Below are 16294 nucleotides of genomic sequence, written 5' to 3' on the forward strand. Positions count from 1 at the left end.
GGTGACACCACTTCAACTCCAATTTTTGAAAATCTTTCAATGATTTCAGCATCAGTTACATACATACTCAAGTTGAGTATTGAAACATATCTGAAGCTGGATTCTAATTCAGTCACTTGAAATGTTTTACCACTGACTGATAAATCACCAAGAATTGGTTCCATCATCTGCCTCTCTCTAAATACAACTTCATATCCACTGCCGGTCTTTGGCACACATGCTATAACACTTCCTCTACCACATTTCAATTCAATTTCATCAATTACTGAATCAGGTTCAACTTTCCCAGAACCTTCAAGTACACATGAAATTAAAACAGTTTTCTCCTTTGAAAATTCATTTTCAACATTAAAAGACTTTCTATTGGACCTTTCTGGTCCACTTCTTTCAAAGTTCGCCATTAGTTCTTAGATGGATCTCAAGAAACGAATCGAGCGCACCTTTCCTCCCCCTTTTTCCTGCTACGAAAAAGCAGGAAAAGGGGATATAAAACGAATATTTATATGGAAACTATTATCACTTTAAAGCAAATATCATCTAACAATGTTCAGGAAATATTTACACACAAAAATACGGCGAAGAACTCACCAAACAAAGAAAAATTCTCGGACGACACAATGTTTACATCCTACAGATGATGCATCCAAAAACCGATCCCTATAACCCATACATTGACATTTGAGAGACATCCAAATTTATATTACTACGGCGCGCTAACCGATTGTGCCACCGGAGCAATGTTACAAACTGCCATATTTTTTCAACATTTATGATACAGCAAAGATTCAAGTTGCTTGTAAAATATTCGTGTAGTCCAAACCCTTTTAGACGGCTTAAAAAGCTATGCAATTGATATAGATTATTTTTTGCAAATTTTTCAAACTACAATGCGAACATGATAAGGAAAAACAATCTGGCTGCAGTTTTTCGTTGATTTCTCTCTAGCTCTTTTCTTTCATTCATTTCGGAGTTTGACGAAAGGGCGTGAATATTCATTTGCAACTGAAACATAAAATAAATGAAAAAAAAACCCAAAATCATGATCTTAAATGTATTTTGAACTCCGACCTTTAAAATGTACGCCGCAGAAATAAAAGCTAAAAATAATGACAGCCTAGTATGATCCCGTGATATCTCAGTTGGTAGAGCGGAGGACTGTAGTGGATTGTAAACTAGTCATCCTTAGGTCGGTGGTTCGAATCCGCCTCGCGGGATATAATTTTTTTTTGTTTTTGTTTTTCGGTCTGTCTAAACACTGCAAAATCTCTCCTGATCATTATCTTGGGAAAGGTGTAGACAATAGTTTTACAGCCAACGATTGCAACTAACGAAAACTCGAATGCTAATGCGTGTTTTGTTTTGCACCAACTCAGGTCTGAAGATCCTTCAAATATCTTGTCACTTACTCGTAACATTGATTAACAACTGCTAAGAATTAACTTTGCCACAGGCAAAACCAACTTGGAAAAGAAATAAAGTCTAGGGTGGTAAATGACTGCAAACAACAAGTGCCTTTATATCAAGGATGTGCATGATAATGTAACTTTCTTGACAACCAATTAGATTCCTTTCATACAAAATTCCAAACAAATTTCTCAGTACACTCATAGAAAAGACTATAACTCAAATTTCGAAGAAACGCTAGTGATCGTGATTTAGATACTTACTTGCAATTAACAGTACTATAGTGGACCATGCGATATAAAGCAATAGTGTTACTTGCGGGAAGTATCGCCTTCAACTTTTGATAGCTCGGGCACATGTTTTGGTCACAAATTCTTTGCAGAACTATTGCACAGCTTAACCCAAGTGACCATTATAATTTTGTATTGACGTTACCAGAGTATTTGAATTCCCAAAAAACTAATTGCTCCGGGTGAGGATCGAACTCACAACCTCCGCATTCCTCATACTGTGCAAGCACAGTGAAGGTACTGTCTATAAGTACGGCGCGCTAACCGATTGTGCCACCGGAGCAATGTTACAAACTGCCATATTTTTTCAACATTTATGATACAGCAAAGATTCAAGTTGCTTGTAAAATATTCGTATAGTCCAAACCCTTTTAGACGGCTTAAAAAGCTATGCAATTGATATAGATTATTTTTTGCAAATTTTTCAAACTACAATGCGAACATGATAAGGAAAAACAATCTGGCTGCAGTTTTTCGTTGATTTCTCTCTAGCTCTTTTCTTTCATTCATTTCGGAGTTTGACGAAAGGGCGTGAATATTCATTTGCAACTGAAACATAAAATAAATGAAAAAAAACCCAAAATCATGATCTTAAATGTATTTTGAACTCCGACCTTTAAAATGTATGCCGCAGAAATAAAAGCTAAAAATAATGACAGCCTAGTATGATCCCGTGATAGCTCAGTTGGTAGAGCGGAGGACTGTTCTTTATGTCCAGTATGTTATGATGTACATGAAGATTTGGAACATCTTATAATTCATGTAGATGTTTAACTAAATTCAACAACTTTTTGAAGGATTTCCTACATAATATTTTGTGCAATAGCTCTACAAGATATGTCAATATGCTTGATTTTAATTTTCTATGTTATTTTGGATTAACTGAGAAAGATAAAAACAGTAACTATTATTTTGTTAATACTGTCTTAGCATTTAGAAAATTTTGTGTTGCGAAAAGGAGAAATGTAGCTGTGAAAGATGAGAACGTACTAGATATTCAAAATTATTTTAAGTCCGTACTTCAGCGACATGTAAATTATGCTTATATGTATTATAAAAAGAAGAACTTTTCATTGTTTGAAAAATACTACTTGAAAAGAAATCCTGTTTTACGTATCTGTGACGAAAATGTTGTGATTGACTTTTAGTATGCAAGCCATTATATAATATGGAAGATTGACTTAACATACATGATATTATTAATTGTTATCTGTGATATGTGAATTAGTGGGAGATTAGCCCAATAATTCTTTTACATGTAAATATATTTTTGTGAATAAACTTTTATCAAGAAAAAAAAAGAGCGGAGGACTGTAGTGGATTGTAAACTAGTCATCGTTAGGTCGGTGGTTCGAATCCGCCTCGCGGGATATAATTTTTTTTTTTCGGTCTCTCTAAACACTGCAAAATCTCTCCTGATCATTATCTTGGGAAAGGTGTAGACAGTAGTTTTACAGCCAACGATTGCAACTAACGAAAACTCGAATGCTAATGCGTGTTTTGTTTTGCACCAACTCAGGTCTGAAGATCCTTCAAATATCTTGTCACTTACTCGTAACATTGATTAACAACTGCTAAGAATTAACTTTGCCAGAGGCAAAACCAACTTGGAAAAGAAATAAAGTCTAGGGTGGTAAATGACTGCAAACAACAAGTGCCTTTATATCAAGGATGTGCATGATAATGTAACTTTCTTGACAACCAATTAGATTCCTTTCATACAAAATTCCAAACAAATTTCTCAGTACACTCATAGAAAAAACTATAACTCAAATTTCGAAGAAACGCTAGTGATCATGATTTAGATACTTACTTGCAATTAACAGTACTATAGTGGACCATGCGATATAAAGCAATAGTGTTACTTGCGGGAAGTATCGCCTTCAACTTTTGATAGCTCGGGCACATGTTTTGGTCACAAATTCTTTGCAGAACTATTGCACAGCTTAACCCAAGTGACCATTATAATTTTGTATTGACGTTACCAGAGTATTTGAATTCCCAAAAAACTAATTGCTCCGGGTGAGGATCGAACTCACAACCTCCGCATTACTCATACTGTGCAAGCACAGTGAAGGTACTGTCTATAAGTACGGCGCGTTTTTTTTTTTTTTTATCTTGATAAAATTTTATTGACAGTAAAACATCATATAAAAGAATTATTGGGCTAGTCTCCCAATAATTCACATATCACAGATCACAAATTGTCCTTAAATTACATTGACAGTATATATATGAATAAGTATATTTAAAAGTCTATCACAACATTATCATCAGAGATGCGCAGAACAGGATTGTCATTCAAGTAATATTTTTGAAACAAAGAAAAGTTCTTTTTCTGTATATAATACATGTAAGCATAATTAACATGCTTTTGAAGAACAGATTTAAAATAAGAAATAATGTGCAAAACTTTCTCATCTTTCATGACTAAATTTCTTCTCTTTACAACACAAAACCTTCTAACAGATAAAGCAGTATTAACAAAATAAAAGTTTACTTTTTTATCTTTCTTGAGTAGACCGAAATAACATAGAAAATTAAAGTCTAACATATTGATAAAGCTAGCTGAACTATTACACAATATATTATGTAAAAAGTCTTTAAAAAAGTCATTGAATCGAGTCAAACATCTACACGAAATTATAAGATGTTCTAAGTCCTCATGCATATCATCACAAACTGGACACAATGAATCATCAGTAATGCGACATCTCAATAACCTCTCCTTAGTAAATAAAACTCTATGAAATATTTTAAATGATAACTCAATCCAATCACTTGGTAAAAATGGAAAGTTCAAAATTGTTTGGACTTTTTGAGTATCAAAATCAGAACACATCTCACACCAATATTTGACAGCATTTGGTTCTTTTGATAATGATTTCAACAACATAGAATAAAAAAACTTTGTTGTATTAGGAAAAGAGTACTTTCTATTATTAACATTACATTTTATATTCAAACTGAGATTTCTACGAACATTTTCACTATTTTCTACTAAAATTTTACATTCATCAGGAATACATTGTTTTATACATTGTACTACCTTAATAATCTTAGCAGCAGATACCTGTGGAAACTTTTCAGAAACAATATCTTGAACAAAATCATCTCTCATGAATCCCTTTTTACATTCAAATGCTAAATCTTTCACTTTAATAATGCCTGCATCTATAAAAGTCTTGATATACAGCATATTACCATTATTAGTAATCAAAGGATTATTGAACAGAGGCAGGTCAAATACATTATTCAAATTGATATCAATTTCAATATAATCACGTATCTTTCCCCAAGCAAACAGCATACATTTATAAAAATCAGGTAAACTCCCCAACTGTCTCTGCTTAAATTGACAGAACAAAATCTCAATACCAAGTTTCATATCTTGTACTTTGGAAAAGAAATAAGTACAAAGATGCTTCCAAACAGCACAATACTCTACATCTAACAAACGACTTAAAAATTTAAGTCTAAAAGCATACATCTTATGTAAAATTTCTGGAAAGTTCAAACCTCCATCTAGTATTCTATTAATAACAACATCATAAGCAACCAAAGATGGTTTATCATTCCACAAAAACCCGATGCACAATTTCTTGATATCTAAATAGTATTTTTCTGGTATATTAACTACCATCAGAGTATACCAAAGTTTGCTCATTAAAAGAGTATTTATCACAGTTACTCTACCATGTATTGACAATTGTCTCATTTTCCAAAGATTCAGTATTTTTGAAATAGACTGCACTTTGCATTCCCAATTCAGACTATCACATAACTTTTTATCCTTGCCAATCCATATGCCTAAAAGCTGTAAAACCCCATCACACTCTTTAATTTTCCAAGCATCTAAATCATTTTTTGATATTTTTCCAGTACCCAATGCCAAAATTTCAGATTTATCTTTATTTAATTTTGCCCCAGATGCTTGTTCATACAATTGTAAAACATTAAATGATTCAGTTACTGAATTTTTGTCAGACAATATCAATGTAGTGTCATCAGCATGTGAAAATATTTTTTCTTCAATATTCACAACAGGAATGTTAATACCTTGAATCCTATCATTCCTTTTGATCATTATACTTAAAGGTTCAGCAACTAAAACATACAATAAAGCAGATATTGGGCAACCTTGTTTAACAGAGTTTGCCAATGGAAAATATTTGGATAGGAAACCATTGCACTTGACAGTACTAAAAATATCTGTATAAAAGATTTTTATCCAAGATATAAATCTCTCCCCAAAACCAAATTTTTGTAAAACCGAGAAAAGATATTCATGCCCAACCCTGTCAAAAGCCTTTTCCTGATCTAACTTTAACAAATAACATTCTAGATTATCCATTTCAACCAAGTCAATTATGTCTCTTACAGTAACAGTAGTATCAGAGATGTCTTTACCTATTATACAACAACTCTGATTTGGTGAAATAATCTTTGGAAGTACAAATTTAAACCTATTTGCCATGACTCTTGCTAATATTTTATAATCTACATTCAATAAACTGATAGGTCTAAAATTTTTCAAGTCAGTTTTGTCACCTCTATTTTTATAAATTAGGTTAATCATTCCATACCTCATAGACCTAGATAAAACTTTATTCTCTTCAACTGTATCATAAATATATTTCAAAACATCTTTCAACTCATTAAAAAAATATAAATAAAACTCCACCGTGAGTCCATCAGGACCAGGTGTTTTTCCTTGTTTCATACCTTTTATAGAGGTTTTTATTTCTTCAATATTAATTTCCTCATCACATTTTTCAACATCACAAACGTCAACATTGACGTTAATACAATCTAACATTTTATCAATTGCTTCATAATCAGTTTGTACACAAGAAAATAGCCTTTTATAAAAACTATAAATAACATCTAAAATTTCAGCAGTTTCACTGACAACATTACCATCACAATTTTTCAAACAATTTATCATATTTCTATTCTGTCTATGTTTCTCTAAATTCAAAAAATAGGTTGTACTTTTATCACTTTCTAATGAATATTGACATTTGGATCTTATAACAGCACCATTACATCTATGTTTTTCTAAACTTTCAAGTTCCTCTTTCAACTCTAAATATTTGACATGATCTATATCATTACCACAAGCAGCCTTTATTGACAATTCTTGTAACTTATTCTGTATTCTATAATAATCTCTATATAACTCTCTCTGTTTTTCTTTACCATAGAGTTGACTTGTTTTCTTGATTTTATATTTCAAATTATCCCACCAAATTAATGGATGTGAAAAATAAAAATCTGAACCAATTTCATCAAGTAAGATATTTCTAATTTTTTCAACAAAAAAATCATCACTCAATAAGGACTTGTTAAAAATCCAAACACCAGGTCCTTTTTCAACTTCAGAAAAATCTAATTTCATACTAACAATAGAATGATCACTGAAAGATGTATCATTGTAAAAAACATTCTTTATAAATGGTTTTAAATTACAAGAAACTAAAAAATAATCAATTCTACTTTGAGTTAAAAAACTTTGTACAACTTGTTTTCTTGAAAACATTTTAACACCTACATTTCTATCTCTCCATACATCAGATAAACCTTTTTCATTTATCAATTCAGTCAGACATTTTAAAGATCTGTCAGCATAAAAAACAGTTTTCCCACTTTTGTCTAAAGGGGAAAGAGTGGTATTATAATCACCTGCTATTATAATAAATTCATCTCCATATATTTTACTTTTACAATCATTGAAAAAATTACACTTTTCACTAACATTATTTGGAGCATACAAATTAATTATGTCCAAACTTTTGTCAAGAATTTTACCTTGTATATGAAGTAATCTTCCACATACACTCTCACAAACTTTAAAAACATTTTTCAACCTTTTACTTACAAGAATGGCAACCCCTTTCCTATTACAAATGCTATTACTGGCAAAAATCTCACCATCCCATACAGTTTTATCAATTTGAATATCCTCATACAATTTATCAGTCCAAAATGTTTCCTGTAAACAAACAATGTCATATTTTCTTTCAATACATAATGCAAAAATACAATCCCTTTTATTTTTGTCACACAAACCATTACAATTAAGGCTAATGAAGTTAAAAGTAGCCATCACAAAACAAAAGTTCATAACTAATGACACATTCCACTCCATTGTTACTTCATTAACTTATTTTTAACATTTGACAATCTAGCTGCCTTTAAATTAGGCTTAATCTGAAATTTATTTCGCCTTTTGATACCCAAGTAGGATTTTTTCTTACCCACAACAGTAAACTCATCACCACTCGCCAACTGACAATCACTTGTCAATGAATGAGTGTCCATTTCAAAATCATCCAAAGTATCACAAGTACTATGGCTGACTCCTCCCTGGCTTTTGATTTTATCCTGAGAGGAGGCAGTATTTTCTATATTAGATATATGATCAATATCTTTAACATTATTCTCAGATACACCAGAGACATCATTAAATTCAACCAAATTAACATGGCTAACATCTACATTATTAGTAAGATTGTCATGATCGATTTCACCGGAGCAATGTTACAAACTGCCATATTTTTTCAACATTTATGATACAGCAAAGATTCAAGTTGCTTGTAAAATATTCGTATAGTCCAAACCCTTTTAGACGGCTTAAAAAGCTATGCAATTGATATAGATTATTTTTTGCAAATTTTTCAAACTACAATGCGAACATGATAAAGAAAAACAATCTGGCTGCAGTTTTTCGTTGATTTCTCTCTAGCTCTTTTCTTTCATTCATTTCGGAGTTTGACGAAAGGGCGTGAATATTCATTTGCAACTGAAACAAAATAAATGAAAAAAAAACCCAAAATCATGATCTTAAATGTATTTTGAACTCCGACCTTTAAAATGTATGCCGCAGAAATAAAAGGTAAAAATAATGACAGCCTAGTATGATCCCGTGATATCTCAGTTGGTAGAGCGGAGGACTGTAGTGGATTGTAAACTAGTCATCGTTAGGTCGGTGGTTCGAATCCGCCTCGCGGGATATAATTTTTTTTTGTTTTTGTTTTTCGGTCTCTCTAAACACTGTAAAATCTCTCCTGATCATTATCTTGGGAAAGGTGTAGACAATAGTTTTACAGCCAACGATTGCAACTAACGAAAACTCGAATGCTAATGCGTGTTTTGTTTTGCACCAACTCAGGTCTGAAGATCCTTCAAATATCTTGTCACTTACTCGTAACATTGATTAACAACTGCTAAGAATTAACTTTGCCACAGGCAAAACCAACTTGGAAAAGAAATAAAGTCTAGGGTGGTAAATGACTGCAAACAACAAGTGCCTTTATATCAAGGATGTGCATGATAATGTAACTTTCTTGACAACCAATTAGATTCCTTTCATACAAAATTCCAAACAAATTTCTCAGTACACTCATAGAAAAGACTATAACTCAAATTTCGAAGAAACGCTAGTGATCATGATTTAGATACTTACTTGCAATTAACAGTACTATAGTGGACCATGCGATATAAAGCAATAGTGTTACTTGCGGGAAGTATCGCCTTCAACTTTTGATAGCTCGGGCACATGTTTTGGTCACAAATTCTTTGCAGAACTATTGCACAGCTTAACCCAAGTGACCATTATAATTTTGTATTGACGTTACCAGAGTATTTGAATTCCCAAAAAACTAATTGCTCCGGGTGAGGATCGAACTCACAACCTTCGCATTCCTCATACTGTGCAAGCACAGTGAAGGTACTGTCTATAAGTACGGCGCGCTTTTTTTTTTTTTATCTTTATTGAATAAAACTATACGAAATAACAATACAAATCAGAATATCTATAAAATCATCATGTAACAGAACTTAAGAATATACAATTTATCACAGTTTGAATAACAGCACATCTTCCTCTAACATCACAGTTGGATTATCTTTCAAAAACTTCTTTTCAAAGACTGTTAGTCTGTTTGTAAATTTACAATAGAAATAAAAATAACTAATATAATGTTTCAGTGTGTATTTGAAATATGTTATTAGGTTAATACCTCTTGTGCCATTTTTGAACATTTGTCTTTGCTTCATTATACAGAGTCTTCCAATAGACAACAAAAAATTAACATAATGAATATTAACACCTTTCACATTAGATGATAAACCCAGCATAAATATCCTCATGTAAGTATAGTTATGTATCAAATTTTCCTCTGATTTTACAAATAGTGTCTCTAAAATATCAAACATAAAATCATGAAATTTAACAAGTAACTCACATGTCAAAAAAATATGAAATAAAGTGTCCTTCTCACAGTCACAATTTTGACAGGTGCTACTGTCTATTATTCCAATCTTACAAAGTTTAACATTAGTAAAAATCCTGTTGTGACACAATTTGTAGTCTAGATCAATACATTCAGATGGTTTCCAAAAATTATGTACTTGTTTCCACACAAAACGGAAATCACTTTCATGAATACCATATTGTTCATACCAAAATTCATAACATTTAGGTTTAATAAAACACTTTTGTAATAGTAATGAATAAAACCTTTTTGTTGTACATAGCGTCATGTCACACACTTTACTGTCGAATTGAACATAAAATTGGGAGAGTTCTTCATTTTTCAAATGACAATTTGTCAAAACGACTTCTTTCCACTCAGCAGAAATATGATTCAATAATAACATATACAATTTCCTGACAATGTTAAAATTAACATCTATTTCTTTTTCTCTCATCATATCAAAAATTGCCTGAACTGGCAAAAATCCAGGTATAGCTTCATATGATATATCTTTAACTAGTACAATACCAGCTTTTATAAAACATTCCCATTCTTTACCAGATACGAACATCAAGCTATTATAAAACAGTGGTTGATTATAAACATCACAGTCTCCTATATTAAAAGTTACATCTTTTCTAATGCACTGCCATGCTTCCAACATTTCTCTGTACACATGCGGTAAACATAATAAATCATTTTTGTTTAAACGCAAAAATAAAACAGGCCTAGAAAGATTCATACAATGTACTCTTCTCAAAAAATAGCTGAAGATACTTTTCCAAATACAATTGCACTCAGGGTTTAAAAATCTTCCTAAAAATTTCAATCTAAATGAACACATTTTTAAATAAATATCTTGAAAATTCAAGCCACCATCCTGTTTCATACCAGTAATAGTTGCATATTGTATTAAATGAGATTTAGAATCCCACAAAAACTCAATACATATTTGCTTTAAATCTGTCAGTACATTTTCAGGTATTGGCGAAACAGCTAATAAATACCAAATTCTTGATACCAATAAAGAAGAAATTACAACATTTCTACCAGATAGAGTCAATTGTCTTTGTTTCCACATATTAACAATACTTCTTATTTTTCTGATCTTATCCTTCCAATTCATGTCATTACATACATCAATGTCTACACCAACATAAACGCCAAGAACTTGAATATATTTTTCACAAATTCTTAATCCAAGTACAGTTTTATCAACATCAGTCAACCTTCCTTTTCCAATACATAAAATTTCAGACTTACTTCTATTAATCTTAGAACCTGATGCTCTACTATATAAATTAAATACATCAAAAGTACATTCAATAGATTTTTTATCGCTCAAACATAAGGTAGTATCATCTGCATGTTGAAACAAAACTGCAGTTTCTTTACTGTAAGGTATACGTATTCCATTAATATTGCAATGTTTCTTAATTGCCATTGACAGTGGTTCTGCTGATAAAACATACAACAAAGCACTGATAGGGCAACCTTGCCTAATACCATTTCGTATCTTAAAATATTTTGTTAAAAAACCGTTACACTTGACAGTACTCTGAATATCGGTATAAAAAATCCTAATCCAATTAATAAATTTACATCCAAAACCAAAACATTCTAATACTCTAATGAGATAATCATGAGACACTCTGTCAAAAGCTTTCTCTTGATCAAATTTTAAAATATACCCTTCTACACCATCATCTTCTACCATATTTATTACATCACGTACACTAGCTATTGTATCTGCAATATCTCTACCAGGTATACAACATGACTGACTATTTGATATTATCTTGCAAAGTACTGATTTGAATCTATTTGACATGACACGTGCTAAAATCTTGTAATCAACTTGCAACAATGAAATAGGTCTATAATTCTTTAAATCCCTTTTATCACCTTTTTTCTTATAAATAAGAGACAGTACACCATTTTTCATAGACCTTGATAAAGTGTTACATTTTTCAACGGCCTTAAATACCTTCAGTAAAATATCTTTTAAAACATGATAAAATTTACAATAAAACTCAACAGTTAGTCCATCAGATCCTGGAAGTTAGTCCATCAGATCCTGGACTCTTATTTTTAGACATTTTATGTAATGCAACAAAAATCTCTTCTTCAGTAATATCATTATCACATACTCCTCGATCAAAACTATCAACTTTTACATCTATATTTTGCAACAAAACCTCCATAGCATTTTTGTCTGTTTCTACACATGAATACAACTCATCATAAAACTTATACTGTATGTCTAATAAGCCATCAGTATCAGAAACAATATTTTTACCATCATGATCAAAAAGTTCTTTAATACTATTACTCTCTTGCTTATATTTCTCTAAGTTCAAAAAATATTTTGTACATTTATCATTTTCTGTAGCCCAAAAAGCCTTCGACCTCAATATAGCACCTTTACATTTCTCTTCCTCTAAATTGTTTGGTGAACACTGCTCAAAGGACATGGTAGGTTGAAAAATATCCGTCGGAATTTTCGGGATTTAAGCTGGAAAACATGAATGCTACATAAAGAAACTTTCTGTAACATTAATACTAATGTAGATGTACATTACAATTGATATTCAGCTGATTTAGTGATTGTTTGATACATTAACTTTTTGAAGTGAACTCGATAGTGAGCTCGGACTCACAAACAACAACAACAATAACAAAAACATAAACAAACATGGACGCCCCCATACATGATCCGCCTTTCATTACACAGTCACAGCCCAACCCAACTTCGACTACTGGTTTCGATTCTCTTGATTCTACTGACCCTACAAATAACAAACGGCCTAGTCCAGAAAGTCCCGAAGGTTTGCCTGCAACAGAAAAGCAGACACAGCGACAAATCCGGAGACGCAACTCCTTTGGTGATATGACAGAGCTGAAACCACTTACAAAGAAGCAATTAGCCGCTCAGAAAAACCTCGCTGACAAAGTCCTAGAGATATTATCTAGTCCCGAGGTGCTTGACTCTATCATCCCTGTGTTAGCCAGTAAAATCGGCCAGTCATTATCAACCATGATTGAGCAACAAGTAAATGAACGGGTACAAGCAGAAACAAAATCACTGCGAGAAGAACTAGCGAAACAAAGCGCTGATATTAAACACAATGAGACTAAAATTTGCAAGCAGTTTATAGAAATCTCCCATCTTGAAAGGGTGACAAGGGAGAGTATTGCTGCTGTCAAGGAGCGCGAAAGGGACATTGATGCTTTGTATCAGAAAATAGCTGACTTGGAATATAGATTGGAAAACCAAGAACAGTATTCCCGTAGAACAAGCCTCCGATTTCACAATGTACCCGTGCCCATTGGTGATGAAGGAAAAATCGCACATCCAGTAAATACCGACCAACTCATATTAGATATATGCAACCAGAAAATGAAGCTGAACATCCAACTTCAGGACATAGGTCGGACACACGTCATCGGTAAAGTGCGCAATGGTAAATCGCAGGTGATTGTCAGATTCATATCCTATAGGACTAGGCATCTGGTGTACTCCAATAAAAAAGCACTGAAAAATGACTCTAACGGTACATTCATTTCTGAAAATTTGACGCAGTTCAGAACAAGTCTAGTCAAGAGGATTGCCAAGCTTAAAAATGACAATCAGATAGAGGCCTACTGGACCTTTGATGGCAGAATATTTGTCAAGCGTACAGAAGATAGTACAAAGCTTATTATAAACTGTCATGACGATATCTCCAACCTAGAGCGAAGGATCCGGGAGCAACCACCGTCATAAAGTGTCTGGAATGAAGACCAGAATAGCAATGATGGTGTAGAATAACTTAGTTATTATAAACAATAAATTTGTAGAAACTTAATAAACTTTTGCCAAATTAACAATTCATAACTGTCAACCAAATACTTTCTTTGTTTGTGTACTCTTTATGTTATAATATTAGAACTGTGTATTGGGTTCTAAAATATCCACGTCAAAGTGAAACACGTGATCTCTCATTGTTATTGTTACCTGGTTATTGATACTCACCTGTTCCACCATAGGGTGTTTCCTGTTGCTAAATGTAGAATAGACCACTTACCTTGACTAGAAAATTTCACATGTGTGATTAAAAGATGTTCATTTTCTCATTGTTTTTCCTCGACAACTTCATAAATTCTCTGGACTTTATGATTAATTATAAAAACGATTTCAAGAGTTAAATCTTTTCCGGCGAATCAAAAAGTAGTTGATTTCGTTTTGGAATAATTTCATTAACCAGGTTTTATAATCTTAATACCAATATCTTGCTTGTAGACACTGTTAAAAAAACAGTAGTTATTTAATATATTGTATATAATAAGTACCAAGTGTATATCATTCATTTCTGCTATTTAAAATCAAAACAAATGCTGCTTGATGTGTATGAATGAAATATAATGTCATTTGAATTCAAAATATCATGGTATTGCATTCAAAATTACTCATGATACCCGAATAATTCATTTTGTTTGTGTTTTGTAGTTACTGTAGTCCGTGTTCAGAATTATTCTAAAATATATTTTTATATTGTAGTTTATGTATTTTCCATCGTAATGTATTTTGTACTTTGTTTTGATTTTGGATTGCTGCTAGGCCTGAAGAACTGTAACACATGTCCTAGACCTCTGCTGTTGCAGTTCTGCGGATCTGTCAATCCTGACAAAACCATCCAATGGGTACGATGTGCATTGTGATGGATATATCTCTGCAATTATTTAGTAAAATGCTTTATATCTAAATTTACTAAATACAAGTACATGTAGTTATACAAATTTTCAGCTTTTATGATTTACCATATTTTAATGCATTTCTGTGTTTGAAAATCTCTCAAAATGATCCCTAAATTCCCCAATGAAATGATATTTGTCTTTTACCTGTATATGTCTCCATATCTTGTGTTTTATATTGTTTCTCTTTGTACATTTTTATATCTGTTTATCTTTTCTCTTGGTGATGATGATTTGATACGGGTTACACTTTATAACCATGGCTGTACTGAGGTAACTTACCTTATATCTGTCCCTGTATTAGATGATGGGTAGTGACCTTAGTACTTACAGGGCAGCCATTGGTATATTCAACAACAGAAGATTTGTCAAATCTGGGCCACTAAAACCGTCAAAATCCACCTTCTTTGAATTGTTGTGTATTAATCTAAAATGTACATTTCTCGTCGTCAATCTGTCCATCCTGCAGTCAGTTAATCCTAATATTGACATTGTTTTTCTGCTTTTTGTACTCCATTTTATTTTGATCATCGGAACATAGAGATGAATCCTGGTCCAGGATCATCTACTAGGTCATCGGTCACCGACAACTCACTATCGATATGTAACATCAATATCCGAAGTATCAGAAACAAACTTAATTTCTTAAACTTGTTTTGTGAAGATTTTGATATTATTGCCATCATAGAAACACACTTAGATCCAAACATTAAGGACGAAGAAATCCATTTAGAATCATTTTCTAAATCCATTCATCGAAAAGATAGAAATGCGTTCGGTGGCGGTATCTTGATATTAACCAAGGAAAATATCCATGTCAAACGAATGAATATGTTGGAAAATGATGTTGATGAAACTATCTGGGTCGAAATTATTGCAAAGGGTCAAAAATTTCTATTATGTAATGTTTATCGTCCACCAGGTACAGATTCGGAATTTTACACGCGCTTGAACCACTCGATAGGTACAAGTTACCTATACAGTCACGGTTTAGTGATCTGTGGAGATTTGAATACGGATTTACTTGTCAGAGAAAATAATAGACTTCTCGACACAATGAATCTGTTTAATCTCGCTAATGTGATCAAGAAAGCAACAAGAGTAACTGACCAACGTAGATCTTTATTAGACCCTATACTTATTAGTGATACATTGTCGTACAGCTTTTCTGATGTTGTTGATGTTCCGAGATCAATATCGGACCACGATGCAGCTGTAGTATACCTACTGTGCCCACATAAAGAATCCGTAGCCTTTAAAAGACATATTTGGTTGTATGATAAAACGAATAAAGAAAAGTTTTCAGCTGATTTACAGGCTCTGGATTGGAATGCCCTCCTTCCCGACGGTACAGATGTAGATCAAATGACTGATATATTTACAGAAACATTTCTGGCCGTCGCGGGGAGGTCCATTCCAACTAGGGAAGTTACCATCAGACGAAATGACAAATCGTGGTTTAATAACGAATTAAGAAGGGAAATAAGAAAACGTGACCGTTTACGGAAAAGGGCATTAAAATCAAAAACCGACGATGACATTCTTAAGTACAAGAGGCAGAGAAATAGAGTTAATAATCTTAAAAAATCAGCAAAAGAAAAATTC

The 16294-nt window shown here is 32.5% G+C and overlaps 3 non-coding genes across 3 annotated transcripts; 2 read left to right on the forward strand and 1 right to left on the reverse strand.

Annotated features, from left to right (window-relative positions):
- The first annotated feature begins 1124 nt into the window (after positions 1-1124).
- Trnay-gua (transfer RNA tyrosine (anticodon GUA)) lies at positions 1125-1214 on the forward strand. The gene is given in 2 exon segments: positions 1125-1161; positions 1179-1214. It is a non-coding gene; the product is annotated as a tRNA-Tyr (tRNA).
- Positions 1215-1868: 654 nt separating this feature from the next.
- On the reverse strand, positions 1869-1977 carry Trnai-uau (transfer RNA isoleucine (anticodon UAU)). Its single transcript has 2 exons — positions 1940-1977; positions 1869-1904 (listed from the first exon to the last, which is right to left on the reverse strand). It is a non-coding gene; the product is annotated as a tRNA-Ile (tRNA).
- Positions 1978-8619: 6642 nt separating this feature from the next.
- Trnay-gua (transfer RNA tyrosine (anticodon GUA)) lies at positions 8620-8709 on the forward strand. Its single transcript is given in 2 exon segments — positions 8620-8656; positions 8674-8709. It is a non-coding gene; the product is annotated as a tRNA-Tyr (tRNA).
- The last annotated feature ends 7585 nt before the right edge of the window (positions 8710-16294 follow it).

This window comes from Perna viridis, chromosome 2 (assembly GCF_037379345.1).
Source record: "Perna viridis isolate PV_CMFRI_1.1 ecotype Kerala chromosome 2, ASM3737934v1, whole genome shotgun sequence".
Classification (NCBI taxonomy): Eukaryota; Metazoa; Mollusca; class Bivalvia; order Mytilida; family Mytilidae; genus Perna; species Perna viridis.